The following is an 18549-nucleotide window of genomic DNA, read 5'->3' on the forward strand; positions in this document are numbered from 1 at the left end:
CAAAAATCAAAAAAATTCAAAATGGACAAAAACCTCAAAAAACGACAGTGTATACTATGACGTAAAAGTGAATTTATTCAATTATCACAAAAAGTAAAAATGGACAAAAACCTCAAAAAACGACAGTGTATACTATGACGTAAAAGTTAATTTATTCAAAAATCAAAAAAAATTCAAAATGGACAAAAACCTCAAAAAACAACAGTGTATACTATGACGTAAAAGTGAATTTATTCAAAAATTCAAAATGGACAAAAACCTCAAAAAACGACAGTGTATACTATGATGTAAAAGTGAATTTATTCAATTATCACAAAAAGTAAAAATAGACAAAAACCTCAAAAAACGACAGTGTATACTATGACGTAAAAGTGAATTTATTCAATTATCACAAAAATTCAAAATGGACAAAAACCTCAAAAAACGACAGTGTATACTATGCCGTAAAAGTGAATTTATTCAATTATCACAAAAAGTAAAAATGGACAAAAACCTCAAAAAACGACAGTGTATACTATTACGTAAAACTGAATTTATTCAAAAATCAAAAAAATTCAAAATGGACAAAAATCTCAAAAAACGACAGTGTATACTATGACGTAAAAGTGAATTTATTCAATTATCACAAAAAGTAAAAATGGACAAAAACCTCAAAAAACGACAGTGTATACTATGACGTAAAAGTGAATTTATTCAAAAATCAAAAAAATTCAAAATGGACAAAAACCTCAAAAAACGACAGTGTATACTATGACGTAAAAGTGAATTTATTCAATTATCACAAAAAGTAAAAATGGACAAAAACCTCAAAAAACGACAGTGTATACTATGACGTAAAAGTGAATTTATTCAAAAATCAAAAAAATTCAAAATGGACAAAAACCTCAAAAAACGACAGTGTATACTATGCCGTAAAAGTGAATTTATTCAATTATCACAAAAAGTAAAAATAGACAAAAACCTCAAAAAACGACAGTGTATACTATGACGTAAAAGTGAATTTATTCAATTATCACAAAAAGTAAAAATGGACAAAAACCTCAAAAAACGACAGTGTATACTATGACGTAAAAGTGAATTTATTCAAAAATCTGAAAAATTCAAAATGGACAAAAACCTCAAAAAACGACAGTGTATACTATGACGTAAAAGTGAATTTATTCAATTATCACAAAAAGTAAAAATGGACAAAAACCTAAAAAAACGACAGTGTATACTATGACGTAAAAGTGAATTTATTCAAAAATCAAAAAAATTCAAAATGGACAAAAACCTCAAAAAACGACAGTGTATACTATGACGTAAAAGTGAATTTATTCAATTATCACAAAAAATTCAAAATGGACAAAAACCTCAAAAAACGACAGTGTATACTATGACGTAAAACTGAATTTATTCAATTATCACAAAAAGTAAAAATGGACAAAAACCTCAAAAAACGACAGTGTATACTATGACGTAAAAGTGAATTTATTCAAAAATCAAAAAAATTCAAAAAAATGGACAAAAACCTCAAAAAACGACAGTGTATACTATGCCGTAAAAGTGAATTTATTCAATTATCACAAAAAGTAAAAATAGACAAAAACCTCAAAAAACGACAGTGTATACTATGACGTAAAAGTGAATTTATTCAATTATCACAAAAAGTAAAAATGGACAAAAACCTCAAAAAACGACAGTGTATACTATGACGTAAAAGTGAATTTATTCAATTATCACAAAAAGTAAAAATAGACAAAAACCTCAAAAAACGACAGTGTATACTATGCCGTAAAAGTGAATTTATTCAAAAATCAAAAAAATTCAAAATGGACAAAAACCTCAAAAAACGACAGTGTATACTATGCCGTAAAAGTGAATTTATTCAATTATCACAAAAAGTAAAAATGGACAAAAACCTCAAAAAACAACAGTGTATACTATTACGTAAAAGTGAATTTATTCAAAAATCAAAAAAATTCAAAATGGACAAAAACCTCAAAAAACGACAGTGTATACTATGACATAAAAGGGAATTTATTCAAAAATCAAAAAAATTCAAAATGGACAAAAACCTCAAAAACGACAGTGTATACTATGCCGTAAAAGTGAATTTATTCAATTATCACAAAAAGTAAAAATGGACAAAAACCTAAAAAAACGACAGTGTATACTATGACGTAAAAGTGAATTTATTCAAAAATCAAAAAAATTCAAAATGGACAAAAACCTCAAAAAACGACAGTGTATACTATGACGTAAAAGTGAATTTATTCAATTATCACAAAAAATTCAAAATGGACAAAAACCTCAAAAAACGACAGTGTATACTATGACGTAAAAGTGAATTTATTCAATTATCACAAAAAGTAAAAATGGACAAAAACCTCAAAAAACGACAGTGTATACTATGACGTAAAAGTGAATTTATTCAAAAATCAAAAAAATTCAAAATGGACAAAAACCTCAAAAAACGACAGTGTATACTATGACGTAAAAGTGAATTTATTCAATTATCACAAAAATTCAAAATGGACAAAAACCTCAAAAAACGACAGTGTATACTATGACGTAAAAGTGAATTTATTCAATTATCACAAAAAGTAAAAATGGACAAAAACCTCAAAAAACGACAGTGTATACTATGACGTAAAAGTGAATTTATTCAAAAATCAAAAAAATTCAAAATGGACAACCTCAAAAAACGACAGTGTATACTATGACGTAAAAGTGAATTTATTCAATTATCACAAAAATTCAAAATGGACAAAAACCTCAAAAAACGACAGTGTATACTATGACGTAAAAGTGAATTTATTCAATTATCACAAAAAGTAAAAATGGACAAAAACCTCAAAAAACGACAGTGTATACTATGCCGTAAAAGTGAATTTATTCAATTATCACAAAAAGTAAAAATGGACAAAAACCTCAAAAAACGACAGTGTATACTATGACGTAAAAGTGAATTTATTCAATTATCACAAAAAGTAAAAATGGACAAAAACCTAAAAAAACGACAGTGTATACTATGACGTAAAAGTGAATTTATTCAATTATCACAAAAAGTAAAAATGGACAAAAACCTCAAAAAACGACAGTGTATACTATGACGTAAAAGTGAATTTATTCAAAAATCAAAAAAATTCAAAATGGACAAAAACCTCAAAAAACGACAGTGTATACTATGACGTAAAAGTGAATTTATTCAATTATCACAAAAAGTAAAAATGGACAAAAACCTCAAAAAACGACAGTGTATACTATGACGTAAAAGTGAATTTATTCAAAAATCAAAAAAATTCAAAATGGACAAAAACCTCAAAAAACAACAGTGTATACTATGACGTAAAAGTGAATTTATTCAAAAATTCAAAATGGACAAAAACCTCAAAAAACGACAGTGTATACTATGATGTAAAAGTGAATTTATTCAATTATCACAAAAAGTAAAAATAGACAAAAACCTCAAAAAACGACAGTGTATACTATGACGTAAAAGTGAATTTATTCAATTATCACAAAAATTCAAAATGGACAAAAACCTCAAAAAACGACAGTGTATACTACGACATAAAAGTGAATTTATTCAATTATCACAAAAAGTAAAAATGGAGAAAAACCTCAAAAAACGACAGTGTATACTATGACGTAAAAGTGAATTTATTCAATTATCACAAAAAGTAAAAATGGACAAAAACCTCAAAAAACAACAGTGTATACTATGCTGTAAAAGTGAATTTATTCAATTATCACAAAAACCTCAAAAAACGACAGTGTATACTATGACGTAAAAGTGAATTTATTCAAAAATCAAAAAAATTCAAAATGGACAAAAACCTCAAAAAACGACAGTGTATACTATGACATAAAAGTGAATTTATTCAATTATCACAAAAAATAAAAATGGACAAAAACCTCAAAAAACGACAGTGTATACTATGACGTAAAAGTGAATTTATTCAAAAATCAAAAAAATTCAAAATGGACAAAAACCTCAAAAAACGACAGTGTATACTATGCCGTAAAAGTGAATTTATTCAATTATCACAAAAAGTAAAAATGGACAAAAACCTCAAAAAACGACAGTGTATACTATGACGTAAAAGTGAATTTATTCAAAAATCAAAAAAATTCAAAATGGACAAAAACCTCAAAAAACGACAGTGTATACTATGCCGTAAAAGTGAATTTATTCAATTATCACAAAAAGTAAAAATAGACAAAAACCTCAAAAAACGACAGTGTATACTATGACGTAAAAGTGAATTTATTCAATTATCACAAAAAGTAAAAATGGACAAAAACCTCAAAAAACGACAGTGTATACTATGACGTAAAAGTGAATTTATTCAAAAATCAAAAAAATTCAAAATGGACAAAAACCTCAAAAAACGACAGTGTATACTATGCCGTAAAAGTGAATTTATTCAATTATCACAAAAAGTAAAAATAGACAAAAACCTCAAAAAACGACAGTGTATACTATGACGTAAAAGTGAATTTATTCAAAAATCAAAAAAATTCAAAATGGACAAAAACCTCAAAAAACGACAGTGTATACTATGACGTAAAAGTGAATTTATTCAATTATCACAAAAAGTAAAAATGGACAAAAACCTCAAAAAACGACAGTGTATACTATGACGTAAAAGTGAATTTATTCCAAAATCAAAAAAATTCAAAATGGACAAAAACCTCAAAAAACAACAGTGTATACTATGACGTAAAAGTGAATTTATTCAAAAATTCAAAATGGACAAAAACCTCAAAAAACGACAGTGTATACTATGATGTAAAAGTGAATTTATTCAATTATCACAAAAAGTAAAAATAGACAAAAACCTCAAAAAACGACAGTGTATACTATGACGTAAAAGTGAATTTATTCAATTATCACAAAAAGTAAAAATGGACAAAAACCTCAAAAAACGACAGTGTATACTATGACGTAAAAGTGAATTTATTCAAAAATCAAAAAAATTCAAAATGGACAAAAACCTCAAAAAACGACAGTGTATACTATGACGTAAAAGTGAATTTATTCAATTATCACAAAAATTCAAAATGGACAAAAACCTCAAAAAACGACAGTGTATACTATGACGTAAAAGTGAATTTATTCAATTATCACAAAAAGTAAAAATGGACAAAAACCTCAAAAAACGACAGTGTATACTATGCCGTAAAAGTGAATTTATTCAATTATCACAAAAAGTAAAAATGGACAAAAACCTCAAAAAACGACAGTGTATACTATGACGTAAAAGTGAATTTATTCAATTATCACAAAAAGTAAAAATGGACAAAAACCTCAAAAAACGACAGTGTATACTATGACGTAAAAGTGAATTTATTCAATTATCACAAAAAGTAAAAATGGACAAAAACCTCAAAAAACGACAGTGTATACTATGACGTAAAAGTGAATTTATTCAAAAATCAAAAAAATTCAAAATGGACAAAAACCTCAAAAAACGACAGTGTATACTATGACGTAAAAGTGAATTTATTCAATTATCACAAAAAGTAAAAATGGACAAAAACCTCAAAAAACGACAGTGTATACTATGACGTAAAAGTGAATTTATTCAAAAATCAAAAAAATTCAAAATGGACAAAAACCTCAAAAAACAACAGTGTATACTATGACGTAAAAGTGAATTTATTCAAAAATTCAAAATGGACAAAAACCTCAAAAAACGACAGTGTATACTATGATGTAAAAGTGAATTTATTCAATTATCACAAAAAGTAAAAATAGACAAAAACCTCAAAAAACGACAGTGTATACTATGACGTAAAAGTGAATTTATTCAATTATCACAAAAATTCAAAATGGACAAAAACCTCAAAAAACGACAGTGTATACTACGACATAAAAGTGAATTTATTCAATTATCACAAAAAGTAAAAATGGAGAAAAACCTCAAAAAACGACAGTGTATACTATGACGTAAAAGTGAATTTATTCAATTATCACAAAAAGTAAAAATGGACAAAAACCTCAAAAAACGACAGTGTATACTATGACGTAAAAGTGAATTTATTCAAAAATCAAAAAAATTCAAAATGGACAAAAACCTCAAAAAACGACAGTGTATACTATGACGTAAAAGTGAATTTATTCAATTATCACAAAAAGTAAAAATAGACAAAATCCTCAAAAAACGACAGTGTATACTATGACGTAAAAGTGAATTTATTCAATTATCACAAAAAGTAAAAATGGACAAAAACCTCAAAAAACGACAGTGTATACTACGACATAAAAGTGAATTTATTCAATTATCACAAAAAGTAAAAATAGACAAAAACCTCAAAAAACGACAGTGTATACTATGACGTAAAAGTGAATTTATTCAATTATCACAAAAAGTAAAAATAGACAAAAACCTCAAAAAACGACAGTGTATACTATGACGTAAAAGTGAATTTATTCAAAAATCAAAAAAAATCAAAATGGACAAAAACCTCAAAAAACGACAGTGTATACTATAACGTAAAAGTGAATTTATTCAATTATCACAAAAAGTAAAAATGGACAAAAACCTCAAAAAACGACAGTGTATACTATGACGTAAAAGTGAATTTATTCAATTATCACAAAAAGTAAAAATGGACAAAAACCTCAAAAAACAACAGTGTATACTATGCCGTAAAAGTGAATTTATTCAATTATCACAAAAACCTCAAAAAACGACAGTGTATACTATGACGTAAAAGTGAATTTATTCAAAAATCAAAAAAATTCAAAATGGACAAAAACCTCAAAAAACGACAGTGTATACTATGCCGTAAAAGTGAATTTATTCAATTATCACAAAAAGTAAAAATGGACAAAAACCTCAAAAAACGACAGTGTATACTATGACGTAAAAGTGAATTTATTCAAAAATCAAAAAAATTCAAAATGGACAAAAACCTCAAAAAACGACAGTGTATACTATGCCGTAAAAGTGAATTTATTCAATTATCACAAAAAGTAAAAATAGACAAAAACCTCAAAAAACGACAGTGTATACTATGACGTAAAAGTGAATTTATTCAATTATCACAAAAAGTAAAAATGGACAAAAACCTCAAAAAACGACAGTGTATACTATGACGTAAAAGTGAATTTATTCAAAAATCAAAAAAATTCAAAATGGACAAAAACCTCAAAAAACGACAGTGTATACTATGCCGTAAAAGTGAATTTATTCAATTATCACAAAAAGTAAAAATAGACAAAAACCTCAAAAAACGACAGTGTATACTATGACGTAAAAGTGAATTTATTCAAAAATCAAAAAAATTCAAAATGGACAAAAACCTCAAAAAACGACAGTGTATACTATGACGTAAAAGTGAATTTATTCAATTATCACAAAAAGTAAAAATGGACAAAAACCTCAAAAAACGACAGTGTATACTATGACGTAAAAGTGAATTTATTCCAAAATCAAAAAAATTCAAAATGGACAAAAACCTCAAAAAACAACAGTGTATACTATGACGTAAAAGTGAATTTATTCAAAAATTCAAAATGGACAAAAACCTCAAAAAACGACAGTGTATACTATGATGTAAAAGTGAATTTATTCAATCATCACAAAAAGTAAAAATAGACAAAAACCTCAAAAAACGACAGTGTATACTATGACGTAAAAGTGAATTTATTCAATTATCACAAAAAGTAAAAATGGACAAAAACCTCAAAAAACGACATTGTATACTATGACTTAAAAGTGAATTTATTCAAAAATCAAAAAAATTCAAAATGGACAAAAACCTTAAAAAACGACAGTGTATACTATGACGTAAAAGTGAATTTATTCAATTATCACAAAAATTCAAAATGGACAAAAACCTCAAAAAACGACAGTGTATACTATGACGTAAAAGTGAATTTATTCAATTATCACAAAAAGTAAAAATGGACAAAAACCTCAAAAAACGACAGTGTATACTATGCCGTAAAAGTGAATTTATTCAATTATCACAAAAAGTAAAAATGGACAAAAACCTCAAAAAACGACAGTGTATACTATGACGTAAAAGTGAATTTATTCAATTATCACAAAAAGTAAAAATGGACAAAAACCTCAAAAAACGACAGTGTATACTATGACGTAAAAGTGAATTTATTCAATTATCACAAAAAGTAAAAATGGACAAAAACCTCAAAAAACGACAGTGTATACTATGACGTAAAAGTGAATTTATTCAAAAATCAAAAAAATTCAAAATGGACAAAAACCTCAAAAAACGACAGTGTATACTATGACGTAAAAGTGAATTTATTCAATTATCACAAAAAGTAAAAATGGACAAAAACCTCAAAAAACGACAGTGTATACTATGACGTAAAAGTGAATTTATTCAAAAATCAAAAAAATTCAAAATGGACAAAAACCTCAAAAAACAACAGTGTATACTATGACGTAAAAGTGAATTTATTCAAAAATTCAAAATGGACAAAAACCTCAAAAAACGACAGTGTATACTATGATGTAAAAGTGAATTTATTCAATTATCACAAAAAGTAAAAATAGACAAAAACCTCAAAAAACGACAGTGTATACTATGACGTAAAAGTGAATTTATTCAATTATCACAAAAATTCAAAATGGACAAAAACCTCAAAAAACGACAGTGTATACTATGCCGTAAAAGTGAATTTATTCAATTATCACAAAAAGTAAAAATGGACAAAAACCTCAAAAAACGACAGTGTATACTATGACGTAAAAGTGAATTTATTCAAAAATCAAAAAAATTCAAAATGGACAAAAACCTCAAAAAACGACAGTGTATACTATGACGTAAAAGTGAATTTATTCAAAAATCAAAAAAATTCAAAATGGACAAAAACCTCAAAAAACGACAGTGTATACTATGCCGTAAAAGTGAATTTATTCAATTATCACAAAAAGTAAAAATAGACAAAAACCTCAAAAAACGACAGTGTATACTATGACGTAAAAGAGAATTTATTCAATTATCACAAAGTAAAAATGGACAAAAACCTCAAAAAACGACAGTGTATACTATGACGTAAAAGTGAATTTATTCAATTATCACAAAAAGTAAAAATAGACAAAAACCTCAAAAAACGACAGTGTATACTATGACGTAAAAGTGAATTTATTCAAAAATCAAAAAAATTCAAAATGGACAAAAACCTCAAAAAACGACAGTGTATACTATGCCGTAAAAGTGAATTTATTCAATTATCACAAAAAGTAAAAATGGACAAAAACCTCAAAAAACGACAGTGTATACTATTACGTAAAACTGAATTTATTCAAAAATCAAAAAAATTCAAAATGGACAAAAATCTCAAAAAACGACAGTGTATACTATGACGTAAAAGTGAATTTATTCAATTATCACAAAAAGTAAAAATGGACAAAAACCTCAAAAAACGACAGTGTATACTATGACGTAAAAGTGAATTTATTCAAAAATCAAAAAAATTCAAAATGGACAAAAACCTCAAAAAACGACAGTGTATACTATGACGTAAAAGTGAATTTATTCAATTATCACAAAAAGTAAAAATGGACAAAAACCTCAAAAAACGACAGTGTATACTATGACGTAAAAGTGAATTTATTCAAAAATCAAAAAAATTCAAAATGGACAAAAACCTCAAAAAACGACAGTGTATACTATGCCGTAAAAGTGAATTTATTCAATTATCACAAAAAGTAAAAATAGACAAAAACCTCAAAAAACGACAGTGTATACTATGACGTAAAAGTGAATTTATTCAATTATCACAAAAAGTAAAAATGGACAAAAACCTCAAAAAACGACAGTGTATACTATGACGTAAAAGTGAATTTATTCAAAAATCTGAAAAATTCAAAATGGACAAAAACCTCAAAAAACGACAGTGTATACTATGACGTAAAAGTGAATTTATTCAATTATCACAAAAAGTAAAAATGGACAAAAACCTAAAAAAACGACAGTGTATACTATGACGTAAAAGTGAATTTATTCAAAAATCAAAAAAATTCAAAATGGACAAAAACCTCAAAAAACGACAGTGTATACTATGACGTAAAAGTGAATTTATTCAATTATCACAAAAAATTCAAAATGGACAAAAACCTCAAAAAACGACAGTGTATACTATGACGTAAAAGTGAATTTATTCAATTATCACAAAAAGTAAAAATGGACAAAAACCTCAAAAAACGACAGTGTATACTATGACGTAAAAGTGAATTTATTCAAAAATCAAAAAAATTCAAAATGGACAAAAACCTCAAAAAACGACAGTGTATACTATGACGTAAAAGTGAATTTATTCAATTATCACAAAAATTCAAAATGGACAAAAACCTCAAAAAACGACAGTGTATACTATGACGTAAAAGTGAATTTATTCAATTATCACAAAAAGTAAAAATGGACAAAAACCTCAAAAAACGACAGTGTATACTATGATGTAAAAGTGAATTTATTCAAAAATCAAAAAAATTCAAAATGGACAAAAACCTCAAAAAACGACAGTGTATACTATGACGTAAAAGTGAATTTATTCAATTATCACAAAAATTCAAAATGGACAAAAACCTCAAAAAACGACAGTGTATACTATGACGTAAAAGTGAATTTATTCAATTATCACAAAAAGTAAAAATGGACAAAAACCTCAAAAAACGACAGTGTATACTATGCCGTAAAAGTGAATTTATTCAATTATCACAAAAAGTAAAAATAGACAAAAACCTCAAAAAACGACAGTGTATACTATGCCGTAAAAGTGAATTTATTCAAAAATCAAAAAAATTCAAAATGGACAAAAACCTCAAAAAACGACAGTGTATACTATGCCGTAAAAGTGAATTTATTCAATTATCACAAAAAGTAAAAATGGACAAAAACCTCAAAAAACAACAGTGTATACTATTACGTAAAAGTGAATTTATTCAAAAATCAAAAAAATTCAAAATGGACAAAAACCTCAAAAAACGACAGTGTATACTATGACATAAAAGGGAATTTATTCAAAAATCAAAAAAATTCAAAATGGACAAAAACCTCAAAAAACGACAGTGTATACTATGCCGTAAAAGTGAATTTATTCAATTATCACAAAAAGTAAAAATGGACAAAAACCTAAAAAAACGACAGTGTATACTATGACGTAAAAGTGAATTTATTCAAAAATCAAAAAAATTCAAAATGGACAAAAACCTCAAAAAACGACAGTGTATACTATGACGTAAAAGTGAATTTATTCAATTATCACAAAAAATTCAAAATGGACAAAAACCTCAAAAAACGACAGTGTATACTATGACGTAAAAGTGAATTTATTCAATTATCACAAAAAGTAAAAATGGACAAAAACCTCAAAAAACGACAGTGTATACTATGACGTAAAAGTGAATTTATTCAAAAATCAAAAAAATTCAAAATGGACAAAAACCTCAAAAAACGACAGTGTATACTATGACGTAAAAGTGAATTTATTCAATTATCACAAAAATTCAAAATGGACAAAAACCTCAAAAAACGACAGTGTATACTATGACGTAAAAGTGAATTTATTCAATTATCACAAAAAGTAAAAATGGACAAAAACCTCAAAAAACGACAGTGTATACTATGACGTAAAAGTGAATTTATTCAAAAATCAAAAAAATTCAAAATGGACAAAAACCTCAAAAAACGACAGTGTATACTATGACGTAAAAGTGAATTTATTCAATTATCACAAAAATTCAAAATGGACAAAAACCTCAAAAAACGACAGTGTATACTATGACGTAAAAGTGAATTTATTCAATTATCACAAAAAGTAAAAATGGACAAAAACCTCAAAAAACGACAGTGTATACTATGCCGTAAAAGTGAATTTATTCAATTATCACAAAAAGTAAAAATGGACAAAAACCTCAAAAAACGACAGTGTATACTATGACGTAAAAGTGAATTTATTCAATTATCACAAAAAGTAAAAATGGACAAAAACCTCAAAAAACGACAGTGTATACTATGACGTAAAAGTGAATTTATTCAATTATCACAAAAAGTAAAAATGGACAAAAACCTCAAAAAACGACAGTGTATACTATGACGTAAAAGTGAATTTATTCAAAAATCAAAAAAATTCAAAATGGACAAAAACCTCAAAAAACGACAGTGTATACTATGACGTAAAAGTGAATTTATTCAATTATCACAAAAAGTAAAAATGGACAAAAACCTCAAAAAACGACAGTGTATACTATGACGTAAAAGTGAATTTATTCAAAAATCAAAAAAATTCAAAATGGACAAAAACCTCAAAAAACAACAGTGTATACTATGACGTAAAAGTGAATTTATTCAAAAATTCAAAATGGACAAAAACCTCAAAAAACGACAGTGTATACTATGATGTAAAAGTGAATTTATTCAATTATCACAAAAAGTAAAAATAGACAAAAACCTCAAAAAACGACAGTGTATACTATGACGTAAAAGTGAATTTATTCAATTATCACAAAAATTCAAAATGGACAAAAACCTCAAAAAACGACAGTGTATACTACGACATAAAAGTGAATTTATTCAATTATCACAAAAAGTAAAAATGGAGAAAAACCTCAAAAAACGACAGTGTATACTATGACGTAAAAGTGAATTTATTCAATTATCACAAAAAGTAAAAATGGACAAAAACCTCAAAAAACGACAGTGTATACTATGACGTAAAAGTGAATTTATTCAAAAATCAAAAAAATTCAAAATGGACAAAAACCTCAAAAAACGACAGTGTATACTATGACGTAAAAGTGAATTTATTCAATTATCACAAAAAGTAAAAATGGAGAAAAACCTCAAAAAACGACAGTGTATACTATGACGTAAAAGTGAATTTATTCAATTATCACAAAAAGTAAAAATGGACAAAAACCTCAAAAAACGACAGTGTATACTATGACGTAAAAGTGAATTTATTCAAAAATCAAAAAAATTCAAAATGGACAAAAACCTCAAAAAACGACAGTGTATACTATGACGTAAAAGTGAATTTATTCAATTATCACAAAAAGTAAAAATAGACAAAATCCTCAAAAAACGACAGTGTATACTATGACGTAAAAGTGAATTTATTCAATTATCACAAAAAGTAAAAATGGACAAAAACCTCAAAAAACGACAGTGTATACTATGACGTAAAAGTGAATTTATTCAAAAATCAAAAAAATTCAAAATGGACAAAAACCTCAAAAAACGACAGTGTATACTATGACGTAAAAGTGAATTTATTCAATTATCACAAAAAGTAAAAATAGACAAAATCCTCAAAAAACGACAGTGTATACTATGACGTAAAAGTGAATTTATTCAATTATCACAAAAAGTAAAAATGGACAAAAACCTCAAAAAACGACAGTGTATACTACGACATAAAAGTGAATTTATTCAATTATCACAAAAAGTAAAAATAGACAAAAACCTCAAAAAACGACAGTGTATACTATGACGTAAAAGTGAATTTATTCAATTATCACAAAAAGTAAAAATAGACAAAAACCTCAAAAAACGACAGTGTATACTATGACGTAAAAGTGAATTTATTCAAAAATCAAAAAAAATCAAAATGGACAAAAACCTCAAAAAACGACAGTGTATACTATAACGTAAAAGTGAATTTATTCAATTATCACAAAAAGTAAAAATGGACAAAAACCTCAAAAAACGACAGTGTATACTATGACGTAAAAGTGAATTTATTCAATTATCACAAAAAGTAAAAATGGACAAAAACCTCAAAAAACAACAGTGTATACTATGCCGTAAAAGTGAATTTATTCAATTATCACAAAAACCTCAAAAAACGACAGTGTATACTATGACGTAAAAGTGAATTTATTCAAAAATCAAAAAAATTCAAAATGGACAAAAACCTCAAAAAACGACAGTGTATACTATGACGTAAAAGTGAATTTATTCAATTATCACAAAAAGTAAAAATGGACAAAAACCTCAAAAAACGACAGTGTATACTATGACGTAAAAGTGAATTTATTCAAAAATCAAAAAAATTCAAAATGGACAAAAACCTCAAAAAACGACAGTGTATACTATGCCGTAAAAGTGAATTTATTCAATTATCACAAAAAGTAAAAATGGACAAAAACCTCAAAAAACGACAGTGTATACTATGACGTAAAAGTGAATTTATTCAAAAATCAAAAAAATTCAAAATGGACAAAAACCTCAAAAAACGACAGTGTATACTATGCCGTAAAAGTGAATTTATTCAATTATCACAAAAAGTAAAAATAGACAAAAACCTCAAAAAACGACAGTGTATACTATGACGTAAAAGTGAATTTATTCAATTATCACAAAAAGTAAAAATAGACAAAAACCTCAAAAAACGACAGTGTATACTATGACGTAAAAGTGAATTTATTCAAAAATCAAAAAAATTCAAAATGGACAAAAACCTCAAAAAACGACAGTGTATACTATGACGTAAAAGTGAATTTATTCAATTATCACAAAAAGTAAAAATGGACAAAAACCTCAAAAAACGACAGTGTATACTATGACGTAAAAGTGAATTTATTCCAAAATCAAAAAAATTCAAAATGGACAAAAACCTCAAAAAACAACAGTGTATACTATGACGTAAAAGTGAATTTATTCAAAAATTCAAAATGGACAAAAACCTCAAAAAACGACACTGTGTATACTATGATGTAAAAGTGAATTTATTCAATTATCACAAAAAGTAAAAATAGACAAAAACCTCAAAAAACGACAGTGTATACTATGACGTAAAAGTGAATTTATTCAATTATCACAAAAAGTAAAAATGGACAAAAACCTCAAAAAACGACAGTGTATACTATGACGTAAAAGTGAATTTATTCAAAAATCAAAAAAATTCAAAATGGACAAAAACCTCAAAAAACGACAGTGTATACTATGACGTAAAAGTGAATTTATTCAATTATCACAAAAATTCAAAATGGACAAAAACCTCAAAAAACGACAGTGTATACTATAACGTAAAAGTGAATTTATTCAATTATCACAAAAAGTAAAAATGGACAAAAACCTCAAAAAACGACAGTGTATACTATGCCGTAAAAGTGAATTTATTCAATTATCACAAAAAGTAAAAATGGACAAAAACCTCAAAAAACGACAGTGTATACTATGACGTAAAAGTGAATTTATTCAATTATCACAAAAAGTAAAAATGGACAAAACCTCAAAAAACGACAGTGTATACTATGACATAAAAGTGAATTTATTCAATTATCACAAAAAGTAAAAATGGACAAAAACCTCAAAAAACGACAGTGTATACTATGACGTAAAAGTGAATTTATTCAAAAATCAAAAAAATTCAAAATGGACAAAAACCTCAAAAAACGACAGTGTATACTATGACGTAAAAGTGAATTTATTCAAAAATCAAAAAAATTCAAAATGGACAAAAACCTCAAAAAACGACAGTGTATACTATGACGTAAAAGTGAATTTATTCAATCATCACAAAAAGTAAAAATAGACAAAAACCTCAAAAAACGACAGTGTATACTATGACGTAAAAGTGAATTTATTCAATTATCACAAAAAGTAAAAATGGACAAAAACCTCAAAAAACGACATTGTATACTATGACGTAAAAGTGAATTTATTCAAAAATCAAAAAAATTCAAAATGGACAAAAACCTTAAAAAACGACAGTGTATACTATGACGTAAAAGTGAATTTATTCAATTATCACAAAAATTCAAAATGGACAAAAACCTCAAAAAACGACAGTGTATACTATGACGTAAAAGTGAATTTATTCAATTATCACAAAAAGTAAAAATGGACAAAAACCTCAAAAAACGACAGTGTATACTATGCCGTAAAAGTGAATTTATTCAATTATCACAAAAAGTAAAAATGGACAAAAACCTCAAAAAACGACAGTGTATACTATGACGTAAAAGTGAATTTATTCAATTATCACAAAAAGTAAAAATGGACAAAAACCTCAAAAAACGACAGTGTATACTATGACGTAAAAGTGAATTTATTCAATTATCACAAAAAGTAAAAATGGACAAAAACCTCAAAAAACGACAGTGTATACTATGACGTAAAAGTGAATTTATTCAAAAATCAAAAAAATTCAAAATGGACAAAAACCTCAAAAAACGACAGTGTATACTATGACGTAAAAGTGAATTTATTCAATTATCACAAAAAGTAAAAATGGACAAAAACCTCAAAAAACGACAGTGTATACTATGACGTAAAAGTGAATTTATTCAAAAATCAAAAAAATTCAAAATGGACAAAAACCTCAAAAAACAACAGTGTATACTATGACGTAAAAGTGAATTTATTCAAAAATTCAAAATGGACAAAAACCTCAAAAAACGACAGTGTATACTATGATGTAAAAGTGAATTTATTCAATTATCACAAAAAGTAAAAATAGACAAAAACCTCAAAAAACGACAGTGTATACTATGACGTAAAAGTGAATTTATTCAATTATCACAAAAATTCAAAATGGACAAAAACCTCAAAAAACGACAGTGTATACTATGCCGTAAAAGTGAATTTATTCAATTATCACAAAAAGTAAAAATGGACAAAAACCTCAAAAAACGACAGTGTATACTATGACGTAAAAGTGAATTTATTCAAAAATCAAAAAAATTCAAAATGGACAAAAACCTCAAAAAACGACAGTGTATACTATGACGTAAAAGTGAATTTATTCAAAAATCAAAAAAATTCAAAATGGACAAAAACCTCAAAAAACGACAGTGTATACTATGCCGTAAAAGTGAATTTATTCAATTATCACAAAAAGTAAAAATAGACAAAAACCTCAAAAAACGACAGTGTATACTATGACGTAAAAGAGAATTTATTCAATTATCACAAAGTAAAAATGGACAAAAACCTCAAAAAACGACAGTGTATACTATGACGTAAAAGTGAATTTATTCAATTATCACAAAAAGTAAAAATAGACAAAAACCTCAAAAAACGACAGTGTATACTATGACGTAAAAGTGAATTTATTCAAAAATCAAAAAAATTCAAAATGGACAAAAACCTCAAAAAACGACAGTGTATACTATGCCGTAAAAGTGAATTTATTCAATTATCACAAAAAGTAAAAATGGACAAAAACCTCAAAAAACGACAGTGTATACTATTACGTAAAACTGAATTTATTCAAAAATCAAAAAAATTCAAAATGGACAAAAATCTCAAAAAACGACAGTGTATACTATGACGTAAAAGTGAATTTATTCAATTATCACAAAAAGTAAAAATGGACAAAAACCTCAAAAAACGACAGTGTATACTATGACGTAAAAGTGAATTTATTCAAAAATCAAAAAAATTCAAAATGGACAAAAACCTCAAAAAACGACAGTGTATACTATGACGTAAAAGTGAATTTATTCAATTATCACAAAAAGTAAAAATGGACAAAAACCTCAAAAAACGACAGTGTATACTATGACGTAAAAGTGAATTTATTCAAAAATCAAAAAAATTCAAAATGGACAAAAACCTCAAAAAACGACAGTGTATACTATGCCGTAAAAGTGAATTTATTCAATTATCACAAAAAGTAAAAATAGACAAAAACCTCAAAAAACGACAGTGTATACTATGACGTAAAAGTGAATTTATTCAATTATCACAAAAAGTAAAAATGGACAAAAACCTCAAAAAACGACAGTGTATACTATGACGTAAAAGTGAATTTATTCAAAAATCTGAAAAATTCAAAATGGACAAAAACCTCAAAAAACGACAGTGTATACTATGACGTAAAAGTGAATTTATTCAATTATCAAAAAAATTCAAAATGGACAAAAACCTCAAAAAACGACAGTGTATACTATGACGTAAAAGTGAATTTATTCAATTATCACAAAAAGTAAAAATGGACAAAAACCTCAAAAAACGACAGTGTATACTATGACGTAAAAGTGAATTTATTCAAAAATCAAAAAAATTCAAAATGGACAAAAACCTCAAAAAACGACAGTGTATACTATGCCGTAAAAGTGAATTTATTCAATTATCACAAAAAGTAAAAATGGACAAAAACCTCAAAAAACGACAGTGTATACTATGACGTAAAAGTGAATTTATTCAAAAATCAAAAAAATTCAAAATGGACAAAAACCTCAAAAAACGACAGTGTATACTATGCCGTAAAAGTGAATTTATTCAATTATCACAAAAAGTAAAAATAGACAAAAACCTCAAAAAACGACAGTGTATACTATGACGTAAAAGTGAATTTATTCAATTATCACAAAAAGTAAAAATGGACAAAAACCTCAAAAAACGACAGTGTATACTATGACGTAAAAGTGAATTTATTCAAAAATCAAAAAAATTCAAAATGGACAAAAACCTCAAAAAACGACAGTGTATACTATGCCGTAAAAGTGAATTTATTCAATTATCACAAAAAGTAAAAATAGACAAAAACCTCAAAAAACGACAGTGTATACTATGACGTAAAAGTGAATTTATTCAAAAATCAAAAAAATTCAAAATGGACAAAAACCTCAA

At 26.3% G+C, this 18549-nt stretch overlaps 1 protein-coding gene across 1 annotated transcript in view; it reads left to right on the forward strand.

Annotated features, from left to right (window-relative positions):
* The window catches only part of LOC137078368 (protein-glutamine gamma-glutamyltransferase K-like), a 119101-nt gene that overhangs the window by 58037 nt on the left and 42515 nt on the right, over window positions 1–18549 (forward strand). The gene's annotated exons all lie outside the window — the stretch shown is intronic.

Source organism: Pseudorasbora parva, chromosome 6 (assembly GCF_024679245.1).
Source record: "Pseudorasbora parva isolate DD20220531a chromosome 6, ASM2467924v1, whole genome shotgun sequence".
Taxonomy (NCBI): Eukaryota; Metazoa; Chordata; class Actinopteri; order Cypriniformes; family Gobionidae; genus Pseudorasbora; species Pseudorasbora parva.